Below are 17,876 nucleotides of genomic sequence, written 5' to 3'. Positions count from 1 at the left end.
GTGTATGGCCAACTAATCTTTGACAAAGCAGGAAAGAATATCCAATGGAGTAAAGACAATCTCTTCAGCAAGTGGTACTGGGAAAACTGGACAGCAACATGCAGAAGAGTGAACCTGGACCACTTTGTTACACCATACACAAAAATAAACTCAAAATGGATGAAAGACCTAAACATAAGACAGGAAGCCATCAAAATCCTTGAGGAGAAAGCAGGCAAAAACCTCTTTGACTTTGCCTGTAGCCACTTCTTACTCAACACGTCTCCAGAGACAAGGGAAACAAAAGTAAAAATGAACTATTGGGACTTCCTCAAAATAAAAAGGTTCTACACAGTTAAGGAAACTATCAGCAAAACTAAAAGGCAACCGAAGGAATGGGAGACGATAGTTGCAAATGACATATCAGATAAAGAGTTAGTATCCAAAATCTATAAAGAACTTATCAAACTCAACACCCCAAAAAACAAATAATCTGGTGAAGAAATGGGTAAAAGACATGAATAGACACTTCTTCAAAGAAGATATCCAGATGGCCAACAGACACATGAAAAAAATGCTCAACATCACTCATCATCAGGGAAATACAAGTCAAAACCACAATGAGATATCACCTCACACCTGTCAGAATGGCTAACGTTAACAACTCAAGCAACAACAGATGTTGGTGAGGATGTGGAGAAAGAAGATCTCTTTTGCACTGCTTGTGGGAATGCAAACTGGTGCAGCCACTCTGGAAAACAGTGTGGAGGTTCCTCAAAAAATTAAAACTAGAACTACCCTATGACCCAGCAATTGCACTACTAAGTATTTATCCAAGGAATACAGGTATGCTGTTTCAAAGGGACACATGCACCCCAATGTTTATAGAAGCCCTATCAACAATAGCCAAAGTATGGAAAGAGCCCAAATGTCCATCCATGGATGAATGGATAAAGAAAAGGTGCTATATACATACAATGGAGTATTACTCAGCAATCAAAAATAATGAAATCTTGCCATTTGCAACTATGTGGATGGAACTGGAGGATATTATGCTAAGCGAAATTAGTCAGAGAAAGACAAATATCATATGACTTCACTCATGTGAGGACTTTAAGACACAACAGATGAACATAAGGGAAGGGAAGCAAAATACTATAAAACGGAGGGGGACAAAACATAAGAGACTCTTAAATATGGAGAACAGAGGGTCACTGGAGGGGTTGTGGGGGAGGGATGGGCTAAATGGGTAAGGGGCATTCAGGAATCTACTCCTGAAATCATTATTGCACTATATACTAATTTTGATGTAAATTAAAAAAATAAAATTAAAAAAAAGGATATATACACTCATGTTTATTGCAGCATTATTTACAATAGCCAAATTATGGAAGCAGCCCAAGTATCCATCAAAAGATGAATGGATGAAGATGTGTACACACACGTGTGCATGTGTGCGCACACACACACACACACACACACAATGGAATATTGTTCAGCCATAAAGAATGAAATCTTGCCATTTGCAACAACACAAACAGAGATAGAGAGTATAATGCTAAGTGAAGTAGTCAGTCAGAGAAAGACAAATACCATATAATTTCACTCATGTGGAATTTAAGAAAACAACCAAAGGGAAAAAAAGACAAGCCAAAAAACAGACTTTTAACTATAAAGAACAAACAGGTGGGTTACCAGAGGGGAGGAGGGTGGGTGGATAGGTGAAGGAGAGTATGAATACACTCATCTTGATTATGAGCACTGAATAATACATAGATTTGTTGAATTAGTATATTATACATGTGAAAATAATATAACACTGTATGCTAACTATACTGGAATTAAAATTAAAAAAAAATAAAGCATGTTTCTTATAGATCAATCTTTATCCATTCTGGCAATCTTTGATATTTAATTGGAGTATTTAGTCCATTTACATTTAATTTAATTTCTATTATGTTTGTATTTGTACATACCATTTTATCATTTGTTATTTATTTGAACTCTGTTTTCTGTTTTACTCTTCCTCCATTCATGCTTTCTTTTGGTTTGATAAGACATTAAAAATTTTTGATTTCAGTTCTTCTATTGGCTTTTTAACTATACCTTCTACATTTTTTTGGTGGTTGAACTAGTGATAAAAATATCCATTCCCAACTTTTCACAATGTGCTTAAAGTTAATAATGTAGCACTTCATTTAAAATGTAATTATCTTGTAATGAAATAGATTGTCCTATTCTTATTTTAAGGAAATTAATGTTAGGAAAGCTAAGTGTAATATCTAAGATACCTAACTAATAACTATCCAATATCTAAATTTTGAAGATTAAACCAAATTTACATTCCCAGAATCAGTCCAACTTGGTTTTGGTCTGTATTTCTTTTTTATATTTCTGGGTTACATTTGTTAATATTTTAAGAGTTTTGCTTCTGTGTAAGAAAAATTGGCATGTAAATCTCCTGCATATAATATTCTTGTCATATTTTCTTATCAAAATCATGTTCAATTCATAAAACGAGTTGAGACCACTTCTTCCTTTCTAACACCTGGAAGAGTTTAAGACTGGCATTACATCTTTCTTAAGGATTGGTAGACTTTATTGGTGAAACCATTTGATCTTTAGTTTTCTTTGTGTAAGTTTTATAATTATGTATTTATGTTTCTTTAATAGTTTTATGAATATGTAAATTTTCTCTTTTTTCTTGTGTCAGTGTTGATAAGTTCCGTTCCTCCATTTTTTCTAAATTTTCAGTTGTTGGCATGACATTATTTACTATATCCTGTGTGTGTGTGTGTGTGTGTGTGTGTGTGTGTGTGTGTGGTGTTGTGTGTTTGCTTCTTCTCTTAGTTTTTACTTCTTTATTAATTTTCTAGGTCTTTTTAAATAAATTCTTTCATGGAATGATCATTTGGCTGTGTTGATCCTTTTTATAATATATGCTTTTTCACTTATTGTGTTCATAATTGTTTTGTGTGTGTGTGTGTGTGTGTGTGTGTGTTATGTTTTCTGCATTTTTATAGATTTTTGAAGTAGATTCTTAGATACCTTATTAACAGCTTCTTTTTTTTCCTATTATAGACATTTATGTCCCTAAAACATGATTTTAGGTGTATTCAGCAAGTTTATTATGTAATTAATATGTAATTTAATATGTAATCTCAATTGTGAGATTAGAAGTAAATTCTACTTTAAATTTTATTTCTTCTTTGAAGTATATTTCTTCACAAATATTTGTGGATTTACTTCTTATACCTTTGTTATTTCTAGTTTCTTGCATCAAATAACATATTCTATATGATTTCTGTTGAAATGTGTTAGAGTATTCATATTTGCTCTATGATCTTGTATGATATTTTGGTAAATATTTCATTTATACTTTAGTTTTTTGCTTTTTTAGGTTAATTTAAATTTTTTCTAATTTTTTTTTTAATTTTAGGGAGAGAGAGAGCATGCATAAGTGGGGTAGAGGAGCAGAGGGAGAGAGAGAATTTTAAGCATGCTCCATGCTCAGTGCAGGGCCTGATGCAGGACTTGATCTCACAACCCTGGGATCATGATCTGAGCTGATTAAGAGTAAGATGCTCAACCAACTGAGCCACCCAGGTGTCCCTTTTAATTTTTTTTTTTTTAGAGAGAGAGAGCTTAAGCAGGGGAGAGGCACAGAGGGAGAGAGAGAGAGAGGGAGAGAGAGAGAGAGACGGAGAGAATCTTAAGCAGGCTCCACACTCAGTACAGAGCTTGATGCGGGGCTTGATCCCATAACCCTGGAATCATGACATGAGCCTAAATCAAGAGTCAGATGCTTAACTGACTGAACCACCCAGGCATTTCTTTTTATTTTTATTCATTTATTTTTTTTTAGACAGAATAATGTGTACTTTAAATGAAACTGTGTTTTGCAATTGTGTACAGTATTTGATCAGATGTTCATTAGGTCAAATTTGCTAACTATCTTTCTCAAATATTCTGTATCTTTACTGATTACTTTGTTTGTTCTTATGGAGTTATTTCAAAATCTACCATTGTGCTTGTGGATTTGTCTACTCGTTTCAGTAAATTTTTCTTTTAACAATTTACATACACTTCTTAGATCTTCCAAGTGAATTAAAATTTTAAATCAATATCAAGGCTTGAAGTGTGTCCTTTTAATTTAGTGATGTTTTTGCCTTAGAGTCTATTAATACAGCTGTATCAGCTTGCGTTTGGTTTTTATTCACATGGTCCTTTTTAATTTTTATACTTATAACTTCATCCCTTGTTTTAAATGTTTTTGTGTAAATGGCATGTATATTTTATGGATCTGACAATCTTTGTCTTTTAATTGGAACACTTAGTCCTTCCATGTAATGTGCTTTCAATATATTTGGATTTAAGCCTACTATTTTACTATTGCTTTTTATTTGTTGCATTCTACCTGTTTATTTGCATCCTCTTTTTTGCCCCTTTATGGGTAGATTTTTTTTAAGTTTATTTATTTATTTTAGAAGACAGGCAGAGAGCATGAGCATGGGTGGGACAGAGAGGGAGGGAGAGAAAAACTCCCAAGCATGACCATGCTCATGAACCATGAGATCATGACCTGAACCAAGATCAAGAGTCAATGCCTAACCAACTGAGCCACCCAGGTGCCCCTTGAATAGATTATTTCATATTATTCTGTTATTTCTCGCTTAATAGGTTAGTACTTATACATTGATGTTTTCCTTCTAGAGATTATAAGACATGTTTCACTAATCAAAATCTAATATAAATTAGTATTTATTATTTCCTCCTGGACAGCATAAGTACCTCAGAATATTATAACTTCATCGGACCCTTTCTGACTCATATACATTTGTTGTCATATGTTTCAATACTTTTATTTCAAGAAGACATTTTAGTTTTGTTTAATAATATCAAAATATATTTATATTTTCTATGTATTTACCATTTTTGTTGCTCTTAATTTTTTCTTGCATCACTGAATGTCTACATAGGATAATTTTCCTTGTGCCTGAAAACATCCTTTAGTTATTTTCCTTAGTGTGACTCTTTTGATTAGAAATTTGTTCAGGTTTTGTTGTCTGAAAATATCTTCATCTTTATTCTTGAATGATATCTTCACTGGGTATAAAAATAGGTTGTTTTATTTTCTTTACTATTTTGAAAATATCTATCATACAGTGCCTTTCATTTTTTTTTCTGGAAGGTCAGCTGCTTTGTCCAATTTTTGCTTTTTTGGTAGATAATCTATTGTGTTTTTCCTCTTGCTACCTTTTTTTAAATTTAAATTTTAGGTAACATACAGTGCAATATTGGTTTCAGGAGTAGAATTCAGTGATTTATCACTTATGTACAACGCCCAGTGCTCATCACATTCAGTGCCCTCCTTAATACCCATCACCCATCTAGGCCATCTTCCACCCTCCTCCCTCCATCAACCCTGTTTGTTCTGTATTCTTAAGTGACTCTTGTGTTTGTTTCCCTGTCTCCTGTTACCCCCCCTTCCCATATGTTCATCTGTTTTGTTTCTTAAATTCCACATATGAGTGAAATCAAATGGTATTTGTCTTTCTCTTATTGACTTATTTTGCTTAGTATAATACGTTCTAGCTCCATCCACGTCATTGCAACTGGGAAGATTTCATTCTTTTTGATGGCTGAGTAATATTCCATTGCATATTTATACCATATCTTTATCCATTCATCAGTCAATGGACATTTGGGCTCTCTCTATACTTTTGCTCTTGTTCATAGTGCTGCTATAAACATCGGGGTGCTCATACCCCTTCAAATCTGTATCTTTGTGTTGTTTGGATAAATACCTAATAGTGTACTTCCTGGATCATGGGGTAGTTCTATTTTTAGTTTTTTGAGGAGTTTCCATAGTGTTATCTGGAGTAGTTGCACAAGTTTGCATTCCCACCAACAATGCAAGAAGGTTCCCCTTTCTCTGCATCCTTGCCAACACCTGTTGTTTCTTGTGTTGTTAGTTTTAGTCATTATGACAGGTGTGAGGTGGTATCTTGTTGTGGTTTTGATTTGTATTTTCCTGATGATGAGTGATGTTGAGCATCTTTTCATCTGTCTGTTAGCCACCCGTATGTCTTCTTTGGAAAAATGTCTATTCATTTCTTCTGCCCGTTTCTTAATGGGGTTGTTTGTATTTTGGGTGTTGAGTTTGATAAGTTCTTTATAGATTTTGGATGCTAACTGTTTATTAGATATCTCGTTTGCAAATATCGTCTCCCATTCCATAGGCTGCCTTTTAGTTTTATAGATTGTTTCCTTTGCTGTGCAGAAGCCTTTTATCTTGATGAATTCCTGATAGTTCATGTTTGCTTTTGTTTCCCTTGCCTTTGGTGATGTGTCTAGTAAGGAGTTGCTGCAGCCAAGGTCAAAGTGGTGGTTGCCTGTGTTGTCGTCTAGAAGTTTCATGGTTTCCTGTCTCACGTTTGGATCTTTCATCCATTCTGATTTTTTTGTGTGTATGGTATAAGAAAGTGGTCCAGTTTCTTTCTTCTACATGTTTGCCATCCAGTTTTCCCAAAGCCATTTTTTGAAGAGACTGTCTTTTTTCCATTGGATATTCTTTCCTGCTTTCCTGTTGAAGATTAGTTGACCATATAGTTGTGGGTCCATTTCTAGGTTTTCTATTCTGTTCTTTTGATCTGTGTGTTTTGTGCCAGTACCATTCTGTCTTGATGACTGCAGCTTTGTAATATAGCTTGAAATCCTCAATTGTGATGTCTCCAGTTTTGTTTTTCTTTTTTCAAGGTTGCTTTGGCTAATTTGGGTCTTTTGTGGTTCCATACAAATTTTAAGATTGTTTGTTCTAGCTCTGTGAAAAATGCTGGTGGTATTTTGATAGGGATTGCATTAAATGTATAGATTGCTTTCAGTACTATAGAAATTTTAACAAAGTTTGTTTGTCCAATCCATGAGCATGGAATGTTTTTTCATTTACTGGTGTATTCTTCAATTTCTTTCATAAGTGTTCTATAGTTTTTGGGTCTTTTACCTCTTTAGTTTTATTCCTAGATATCTGATTGATTTTGGTACAATTGCAAATGGGATTGATTTCTTGAATTCTTTTTTTTTGCTGCTTCGTTATTTGTGTATAGATATGCGGCAGATTTCTGCATGTTGATTTTATATACTGCAACTTTGCTGAACTCATGTATTAGTTCTAGCAGTTTGTTTTTGGAGTCTTTGGGGTTTTCTACATAAAATATCATGTCATCTGCAAACAGTGAAAGTTTGACTTTTTCTTGTCAATATGGATGGCTTTTCTTTCTTTTTGTCAGATTGCTGAGGCTAAGACTTCCAGTACTACCTTAAATAGTAATGGTGAGAATAGACATCCTTGTCTTGTTCCTGACCATAGAAGGGAAGACTCTCAGTTTTCCCCACTGAGGATGATGTTGACTGTGGGGTTTTCATCTGTGGTCTTTATGATGTTGATGTGTGTTCCATCTATCCTTTGTATGATGAGGGTTTTCATCAAGAATGGATGCTGTATTTCGTCAAATGATTTTTCTGTATCTGTTGACAGGATCATATAGTTTTTATTCTTTTTTTTATTAATGTGGTATATCATGTTGATTGATTTGTGAATATTGAACCAGCCCTGAAGCCTGGTAATAAATCCCACTTGATCGTGGTGAATAATTCTTCTAATATACTGTTGAATTCAATTTGCTAGTATTTTTTTTAATTTTTTAAGTTAAAAAATGTTTTATGTTTATTTATTTTGAGAGAGACAGAGAGAGCGAGAGAGCGTGAGCAGGGCAGGGGCAGAGAGGAGAGAGAGAATCTAAAGCAGGATCTGCACTGTCAGCACAAAGCCTGATGTGGGGGCTCTGTCAGTGCAGAGCCTGACATGGAGCTCAATCCCATGAACCGAGAGATCATGACCTGAGCCAAAATCAGGAGTCAGACACTGAACTGACTGAGCCATCCAGGTGCCCCTTGATTTGCTAGCAGTAATTGAGAATTTTTGCATCCATGTTCATCAGAGATATTGACTTGTAATTTTCCTTTTCAGAGGGATCTTTGGTTTTGGAATTAAGGTAATGTTGGCTTCATAGAAGGAGTTTGGAAGTTTTCCTTCCATTTCTATTTTTTGGAACAGTTAGAAAAGAATAGGTATTAACTGTTCTTTAAGTGTATGATAGAATTCCCCTGAGAAGCCATCTAGCCCAGGACTCTTGTTTGTTGGGAGGTTTTTGATTACTGATTCAATTTCTTTGCTGGTTTTCTTCCTGTTTTAGTTTTGGTAGTTGTGAGTTTCTAGGGATTTTTCCATTTCTTCCAGATTGCCCAGTCTGTTGACATATAATTTTTCATAGTATTCTCTTATAATTGCTTGTATTTCTGTGATGTTGTGATCTCTCCTCTTTCATTCATTATTTTATCTGTTTGGGTCCTTTCTCTTTTCTTTTTGATAAGTCTGGATCTGGGGTTATCAAGTTTATTCTTTCAAAGAACCAGCTCTTAGTTTTGTTGCTCTGTTCTGTTTTTTGTTTGTTTCTATATCATTTATTTTTGCTCTAATCTTTATTATTTCCCTTCTTCTGCTGGCTTTAGGCTTTATTTGCTGTTCCTTTTCTAGCTCTCTTACGTGCAAGGTTAGGTCGTGTATTTGAAACCTTTATGGCTTCTTGAGATAGGCCTTAATTGCAATATGCCTTTGCTGCATCAAAAAGGGTTTGGACTATCATGTTTTCATTTTCATTTGCTTCTGTATATATTTTTTTCTTTTTTAATATACTGGTTAACTCATTCATTCTTGGGTCAGATGTTCTTTAACTTCCATGTATTTTAGAGCTTTCCACATTTGTGGTTGACTAAGTTTGATAGCATTGTGATCTGAAAATATGCATGGTAAGATCTTGGTCTTCTTGTACTTTTTCAGGGCTGATTTGTGACCCAGTATGTGGTCTGCTCTGGAGAATGTTCCTTGTGCACTCAAAAAGGATGTGTATTCTGCTGCTTTAGGATGAAATCTTCTGAATATATCTGCTAACTCCATTTGGTCCAGTGTGTCATTCAAAGCTGTTGTTTCCTTGTTGGTTTTCTGCTTAGATGATCTGTCCATTGCTGTTAAGTAGTGTGTTAAAGTCTCCTACTATCAGTGTATTATTTTCAATGAGTTTGTTTATGTGTTATTAATTGATTTATATATTTGGGTGCATAAATATTTGGGGGGCATAAATATTTACAATTGTTAGATCTTCTTGGTGGATAGACCCCTTAATTATGATATAATGCTCTTCATCTCTTGTTACAGTCTTTATTTTAAAATCTGGTTTCTCATGTAAGTATGGCTACTCCAGCTTTCTTTTGACATCCATGCATGGTAGATGGTTCCCCTCATTTTTTATCTGCAGGTGTCTTTAGGTCTTTAGTGAGTCTCTTGTAGGCAGCATATAGTCAGATCTTTATTTTTTATCCATACCCTGTGTCTTTTGATCGGAGCATTTAGTCCATTTATATTCAGAGTGATTATTGAAAGATATGAACTTAGTGCCATTGTGTTACCTGTTAAGTTGGTGTTTCTGGTGATGCCCTCTGGTTCTTTCTAGCCTTTGTTGTTGCTTTTTGTCTTTTTTTTTTCCCCTCCACTCAGAGTCCCCCATGAAATTTCTTACAGGGCTGGTTTAGTGGTCATGAACTCCTTTAGTTTTTGTTTGTTTGGGAAACTCTTTATCTCTCCTTTTATTATGCATGAGAGCCTTGTTGGGTAAAGAATTCTTGTCTGCAGGGTGCCTGGGGTGGCTCAGTCAGTTAAGCAGTCAGGTCATGATCTCACAGTTGGTGAGATTGAGCCCCACATTGGGCTCTGCCCAGAGCCTGCTTGGGATATTCTCTTTCTCTCTTCCCCCACCTTGGTTCCTTCCTTGCTCATACATGCTCTCCTCCCTCAAAATAAATGAATAAACTTAAAAAAAAAGTAAAAATAAAAATAAGTAAAAGGAATAGAAAAAACTGAGAATAAATGAATAAATAATAATAAAAAATAAAGGATAAAAGTAAACAGGAAGCTAGATCCTATTTCCCCTAGAACTGAAGCTTTGTAGCACTCTATGATCAGTAGACTTGGTGCAAACAAGTGCGGGTCTTCTGGGGGAGGAGCCAGCTGTGCTGATTCTCAGGCTGACTTGTTTCAATACAAATGTGCCTCAGGGCGCAAGGGGACAGCACTTGGTGAAGTGGCTCTGACCTTCACCAGGTGGCACTGTTTTGTTCACTGAAGGCTTTCAGTGCTGAGGGGCGGGATGTATATGGTGGTGCCCCAGTCTCTAGCCCTGGAGCTGAAAATCATGCCCCCTCCTTCAGGGAATGCTCACAGAAGAGCAGTCATTCACCCCCCTTGTGTACCTGGTTTCCAGCAGAACCCTGCGTTCACCCTGCCACCCATGTCTGAGGGTTGTTGTTTTTTTGTTTTGTTTTTGTTTTTATCTGAGGAGTTTCAAAACTCCAAATTTTAGGGAATCCCATGGTGCAGACCCACACTGTTCCTCTGGGGGAGAGTCTCAGCGAGCTGGCCTATGTGAGGAAAGTGGTTGTATGACCCTATAGTACTTCAACGTTTATGACAAAACAGAGCCAAAAGCTGTCACCCCTGCTTGCTGCCCTCAGCCTGAGTCCCCACTCCTATGCCTAGAAAAAGTGCAGTACATTGGTGCCACCCATTCTTCCTGCGACCCAGGGGATCCTAAGACCACACTGTCACATCTGGGATTCTGCCCAGCTTCACCACCTGAGCACCTTTAAGCCAGGCACATCCCCCATTATAACGTACTTCTAAAATTTCAGATTTTGTGCTCTGCTGCTTACAATACTTTGTGGTAGCCTCCGTAAGTGGCCTCCCTCCCTGCTGCTGTACCTGAAGCTGTCTCCTCCATATCAACTCTCCACACCTACCTTCCAGAAGGTGGTCACTTTTGTACTTGTAGACTTGCAGTTTTTGTTCTCTCAGACCTCTGATTGACTTCTTGGGTATTCAGAATGATATATAATAACTGTCTAGCTATGTTGGAGGGACAGGACAAGCGTAGGGTTTCTCTGCGCCTCTGCCAGCTTAACTCCTGTCCCCCTCTCTTGTTTTGTTTTGTTTTTTTTTTTTTGTCTCAAGTTTTGGCCAGGTTTTCTATGAAACACCTACTTGTGGATTGCTTGTTTGTTTATTTATTTATTACTTGTTTATTGGTTTAATGTTTTTCGTGGATCTAGAATATATGGCTTAATGTTTTCTAAATCAGTTTTTAGAAGTTTTCAGCCTTTATCTCTTCAACTACTTCACTTACACCATTTTTTTCTTCTGTCATTTGGGATTGAGATTATAGGTAATCATACTCATGTTAAAAACACCTTTCTGGGTTTTTTCCTAATTTTCTGAAATTTTTTTCTTTAGGTTTTAATATTTATATAATTTATCTTTCTAAAGTAATGATTAATTCTTTTCTCCCATATGGATACCTCAAATACTTTCCCCCAACTTTTTTTTTAATGTTTATTTTATTTTTTATTTTTATTTATTTATTTTTTTAATGTTTATTTTATTTTTGCGAGAGAGCATGTCAGCAGGGGAGGGACAGAGAGGGGGGGAACAGAGGACCTGAAGCGGGCTCTGGGCTGACAGCAGCAAGCCCAATGTGGGGCTCGAACTCATGAACCATGAGATCATGAGATCATGACCTGACAAAGTCCTACACTCAACTGACTGAGCCATCCAGGTGCCCCTCCCCCCCAATCTTTACTACAACTCTGCAAATATTTATTTTTGCTATTTTCAAGTATTTTTACAGTTATTCTAAGAGGTTAACCATCTTGCCCAAGTTTACACAGCTGCCAGGCAACTAATGCTAAAATCTGAACCAACGTCCAGTTGATTAAATGTTTCTTGCTCTTCATTATGGGGATTATGTTTCCTTTATAATGTCTCTTTGTCTTTCTTACTTGATATTTGGAGAACAGCTGTTATTTAAGTGGTGTGTCTTAGTCTATCCTGAAATAACATTCTATCATTCCATCTATACTTATTAGATAAACAGAAGTGCACAACTTTATGAGCCAAATATTACTCCCTTAAGGGCTTTGTTTTCTACAGGGAAAAAAGAATGTATATAGTTCATTCTTTTTTTTTTTTTTTTTGATTTCAAGCCTTTTTATTTTTATTTTTTATTTTTTTTTAATATATGAAATTTATTGTCAAATTGGTTTCCATACAACACCCAGTGCTCATCCCAAAAGGTGCCCTCCTCAATACCCATCACCCACCCTCTCCTCCCTCCCACCCCCCATCAACCCTCAGTTTGTTCTCAGTTTTTAACAGTCTCTTATGCTTTGGCTCTCTCCCACTCTAACCTCTTTTTTTTTTTTTTCTTCCCTTCCGCCATGGGTTCCTGTTAAGTTTCTCAGGATCCACATAAGAGTGAAACCATATGGTATCTGTCTTTCTCTGTATGGCTTATTTCACTTAGCATCACACTCTCCAGTTCCATCCACGTTGCTACAAAAGGCCATATTTTATTTTTTCTCATTGCCACGTAGTATTCCATTGTGTATATAAACCACAATTTCTTTATCCATTCATCAGTTGATGGACATTTAGGCTCTTTCCATAATTTGGCTATTGTTGAGAGTGCTGCTATGAACATTGGGGTACAAGTGCCCCTATGCATCAGTACTCCTGTATCCCTTGGATAAATTCCTAGCAGTACTATTGCTGGGTCATAGGGTAGGTCTATTTTTAATTTTCTGAGGAACCTCCACACTGCTTTCCAGAGCGGCTGCACCAATTTGCATTCCCACCAACAGTGCAAGAGGGTTCCCGTTTCTCCACATCCTCTCCAGCATCTATAGTCTCCTGATTTGTTCATTTTGGCCACTCTGACTGGCGTGAGGTGATACCTGAGTGTGGTTTTGATTTGTATTTCCCTGATAAGGAGCGACGCTGAACGTCTTTTCATGTGCCTGTTGGCCATCCAGATGTCTTCTTTAGAGAAGTGTCTATTCATGTTTTCTGCCCATTTCTTCACTAGGTTATTTGTTTTTCGGGTGTGGAGTTTGGTGAGCTCTTTATAGATTTTGGATACTAGCCCTTTGTCCAATGTGTCATTTGCAAATATCTTTTCCCATTCCGTTGGTTGCCTTTTAGTTTTGTTGGTTGTTTCCTTTGCTGTGCAGAAGCGTTTTATCTTCATAAGGTCCCAGTAATTCACTTTTGCTTTTAATTCCCTTGCCTTTGGGGATGTGTCGAGTAAGAGATTGCTACGGCTGAGGCCAGAGAGGTCTTTTCCTGCTTTCTCCTCTAAGGTTTTGATGGTTTCCTGTCTCATATTCAGGTCCTTTATCCATTTTGAGTTTATTTTTGTGAATGGTGTGAGAAAGTGGTCTAGTTTCAACCTTCTGCATGATGCTGTCCAGTTCTCCCAGCACCATTTGTTAAAGAGACTGTCTTTTTTCCATTGGATGTTCTTTCCTGCTTTGTCAAAGATGAGTTGGCCATACGTTTGTGGGTCCAGTTCTGGGGTTTCTATTCTATTCCATTGGTCTATGTGTCTGTTTTTGTGCCAATACCATGCTGTCTTGATGATGACAGCTTTGTAGTAGAGGCTAAAGTCTGGGATTGTGATGCCTCCTGCTTTGGTCTTCTTCTTCAAAATTACTTTGGCTATTTGGGGCCTTTTGTGGTTCCATATGAATTTTAGGATTGCTTGTTCTAGTTTCGAGAAGAATGCTGGTGCAATTTTGATTGGGATTGCATTGAATGTGTAGATAGCTTTGGGTAGTATTGACATTTTGACAATATTTATTCTTCCAATCCATGAGCAGGGAATGTCTTTCCATTTCTTTATATCTTCTTCAGTTACCTTCATAAGCTTTCTATAGTTTTCAGCATACAGATCCTTTACATCTTTGGTTAGGTTTATTCTAGGTATTTTATGCTTCTTGGTGCAATTGTGAATGGGATCAGTTTCTTTATTTGTCTTTCTGTTGCTTCATTGTTAGTGTATAAGAATGCAACTGATTTCTGTACATTGATTTTGTATCCTGCAACTTTGCTGAATTCATGTATCAGTTCTAGCAGACTTTTGGTGGAGTCTATCAGATTTTCTATGTATAATATCATGTCATCTGCAAAAAGCAAAACCTTGACTTCATCTTTGCCAATTTTGATGCCTTTGATTTCCTTTTGTTGTCTGATTGCTGATGCTAAAACTTCCAGCACTATGTTAAACAACAGCAGTGAGAGTGGGCATCCCTGTTGTGTTCCTGATCTCAGGGAAAAAGCTCTCAGTTTTTCCCCGTTGAGGATGATGTTAGCTGTGGGCTTTTCATAAATGGCTTTTATGATGTGTAAGTATGTTCCTTCTATCCCGACTTTCTCAAGGGTTTTTATTAAGGGTGCTGGATTTTGTCAAAGGCCTTTTCTGCATCGATTGACAGGATCATATGGTTCTTCTCTTTTTTTTTTTTATTAATGTGATGTATCACGTTGATTGATTTGCAAATGTTGAACCAGCCCTGCATCCCAGGAATGAATCCCACTTGATCATGGTGAATAATTCTTTTTATATGCTGTTGAATTCGATTTGCTAGTATCTTATTGAGAATTTTTGCATCCATATTCATCAGGGATATTGGCCTGTAGTTCTCTTTTTTTTACTGGGTCTCTGTCTGGTTTAGGAATCAAAGTAATACTGGCTTCATAGAATGAGTCTGGAAGTTTTCCTTCCCTTTCTATTTCTTGGAATAGCTTGACAAGGATAGGTATTATCTTTGCTTTAAACGTCTGGTAGAACTCCCCTGGGAAGCCATCTGGTCCTGGACTCTTATTTGTTGGGAGATTTTTGATAACCGATTCAATTTCTTCACTGGTTATGGGTCTGTTCAAGCTTTCTGTTTCCTCCTGATTGAGTTTTGGAAGTGTGTGGGTGTTTAGGAATTTGTCCATTTCTTCCAGGTTGTCCAATTTGTTGGCATATAATTTTTCATAGTATTCCCTGATAATTGCTTGTATCTCTGAGAGATTGATTGTAATAATTCCATTTTCATTCATGATTTTATCTATTTGGGTCATCTCCCTTTTCTTTTTGAGAAGCCTGGCTAGAGGTTTGTCAATTTTGTTTATTTTTTCAAAAAACCAACTCTTGGTTTCGTTGGTCTGCTCTACAGTTTTTTTAGATTCTATGTTGTTTATTTCTGCTCTGATCTTTATTATTTCTCTTCTTCTGCTGGGTTTAGGCTGCCTTTGCTGTTCTGCTTCTATTTCCTTTAGGTGTGCTGTTAGATTTTGTATTTGGGATTTTTCTTGTTTCTTGAGATAGGCCTGGATTGCAATGTATTTTCCTCTCAGGACTGCCTTCGCTGCACCCCAAAGCGTTTGGATTGTTGTATTTTCATTTTCGTTTGTTTCCATATATTTTTTAATTTCTTCTCTAATTGCCTGGTTGACCCACTCATTCGTTAGGAGGGTGTTCTTTAACCTCCATGCTTTTGGAGGTTTTCCAGACTTTTTTCTGTGGTTGATTTCAAGCTTCATAGCATTGTGGTCTGAAAGTATGCATGGTATAATTTCAATTCTTGTAAACTTATGAAGGGCTGTTTTGTGACCCAGTATATGATCTATCTTGGAGAATGTTCCATGTGTACTCGAGAAGAAAGTATATTCTGTTGCTTTGGGATGCAGAGTTCTAAATATATCTGTCAAGTCCATCTGATCCAATGTCTCATTCAGGGCCCTTGTTTCTTTATTGACCATGTGTCTAGATGATCTATCCATTTCTGTAAGTGGGGTGTTAAAGTCCCCTGCAATTACCACATTCTTCTCAATAAGGTTGCTTATGTTTATGAGTAATTGTTTTATATATTTGGGGGCTCCTGTATTCGGTGCATAGACATTTATAATTGTTAGCTCTTCCTGATGGATAGACCCTGTAACTATTATATAATGCCCTTCTTCATCTCTTGTTACAGCCTTTAATTTAAAGTCTAGTTTGTCTGATATAAGTATGGCTACTCCAGCTTTCTTTTGGCTTCCAGTAGCATGATAAATAGTTCTCCATCCCCTCACTCTCAATCTAAAGGTGTCCTCAGGTCTAAAATGAGTCTCTTGTAGACAGCAAATAGATGGGTCTTGTTTTTTTATCCATTCTGATACCCTATGTCTTTTGGTTGGCGCATTTAGTCCATTTACGTTCAGTGTTATTATTGAAAGATATGGGTTTAGAGTCATTGTGATGTCTGTATGTTTTATGCTTGTAGTGATGTCTCTGGTACTTTGTCTCACAGGGTCCTCCTTAGGATCTCTTGTAGGGCTGGTTTAGTGGTGACAAATTCCTTCAGTTTTTGTTTGTTTGGGAAGACCTTTATCTCTCCTTCTATTCTAAATGACAGACTTGCTGGATAAAGGATTCTCGGCTGCATATTTTTTCTGTCTAGCACACTGAAAATCTCGTGCCAATTCTTTCTGGCCTCCCAAGTTTCAAAAGAGAGATCAGTCACGAGTCTTATAGGTCTCCCTTTATATGTGAGGGCACGTTTACCCCTTGCTGCTTTCAGAATTTTCTCTTTATCCTTGTATTTTGCCAGTTTCACTATGATATGTCGTGCAGAAGATCGATTCAAGTTACGTCTGAAGGGAGTTCTCTGTGCCTTTTGGATTTCAATGCCTTTTTCCTTCCCCAGTTCAGGGAAGTTCTCAGCTATTATTTCTTCAAGTACCCCTTCAGCACCTTTCCCTCTCTCGTCCTCCTCTGGGATACCAATTATGCGTATATTATTTCTTTTTAGTGTATCACTTAGTTCTCTAATTTTCCCCTCATACTCCTGGATTTTTTTTCTCTTTTTCTCAGCTTCCTCTTTTTCCATAACTGTATCTTCTAGTTCACCTATTCTCTCCTCTGCCTCTTCAATCCGAGCCGTGGTGGTTTCCATTTTGTTTTGCATTCGTTTAAAGCGTTTTTCAGCTCCTAGTGACTGTTCCTTAGTCCCTTGATCTCTGTAGCAAGAGATTCTCTGCTGTCCTCTATACTGTTTTCAAGCCCAGCGATTAATTTTATGACTATTATTCTAAATTCACTTTCTGTTATATTATTTAAATCCTTTTTGATCAGCTCATTAGCTGTTGTTATTTCCTGGAGATTCTTCTGAGGGGAATTCTTCTGCTTGGTCATTTTGGATAGTCCCTGGCGTGGTGAGGACCTGCAGGGCACTTCCCCTGTGCTGTGGTGTATAACTGGAGTTGGTGGGCGGGGCCGCAGTCCGACCTGATGTCTGCCCCCAGCCCACCTCTGGGGCCACAGTCAGACTGGTGTGTGCCTTCTCTTCCCCTCTCCTAGGGGCGGGATTCACTGTGGGGTGGCGTGGCCCGTCTGGGCTACTTGCACACTGCCAGGCTTGTGATGCTGGGGATCTGGCGTATTAGCTGGGGTGGGTAGGCAAGGTGCACCGGGGCAGGAGGGGCAGGCTCAGCTCGCTTCTCCTTAGGTGATCCACTTCAGGAGGGGCCCTGTGGCAGCGGGAGGGAGTCAGATCCGCTGCCGGAGGTTTGGCTCCGCAGAAGCACAGAGTTGGGTGTTTGCGCGGAGGGAGCAAGTTCCCTGGCAGGAACTGGTTCTCTTTGGGATATTGGCTGGGGATGGGCGGGGGAGATGGCGCTGGCGAGCGCCTTTGTTCCCCACCAAACTGAGCTCTGTCGTCCAGGGGCTCAGCAGCTCTCCCTCCCTTTGTCCTCCAGCCTTCCCGCTTTCCGAGCAGAGCTGTTAACTTATGACCTCCTAGATGCTAAGTCGCGCTTGCTGTCGGAACTCAGTCTGTCAGGCCCCTCCGCTTTTGCCAGCCAGACTCGGGGGCTCTGCTTGGCCGGCGAACCGCCCCTCCGCCCCGGCTCCCTCCCGCCAGTC

The 17,876-nt window shown here is 37.8% G+C and overlaps 1 protein-coding gene across 4 annotated transcripts in view; it reads left to right on the top strand.

Moving 5' to 3' along the window:
- ERCC6L2 (ERCC excision repair 6 like 2) overlaps window positions 1-17,876 on the top strand; it is a 139,971-nt gene that overhangs the window by 25,207 nt on the left and 96,888 nt on the right. The gene's annotated exons all lie outside the window — the stretch shown is intronic.

The sequence above is a fragment of the Acinonyx jubatus genome, chromosome D4, assembly GCF_027475565.1.
Source record: "Acinonyx jubatus isolate Ajub_Pintada_27869175 chromosome D4, VMU_Ajub_asm_v1.0, whole genome shotgun sequence".
In the NCBI taxonomy this organism is placed as follows: Eukaryota; Metazoa; Chordata; class Mammalia; order Carnivora; family Felidae; genus Acinonyx; species Acinonyx jubatus.
This window is presented reverse-complemented; position numbering and strand designations above follow the sequence as displayed.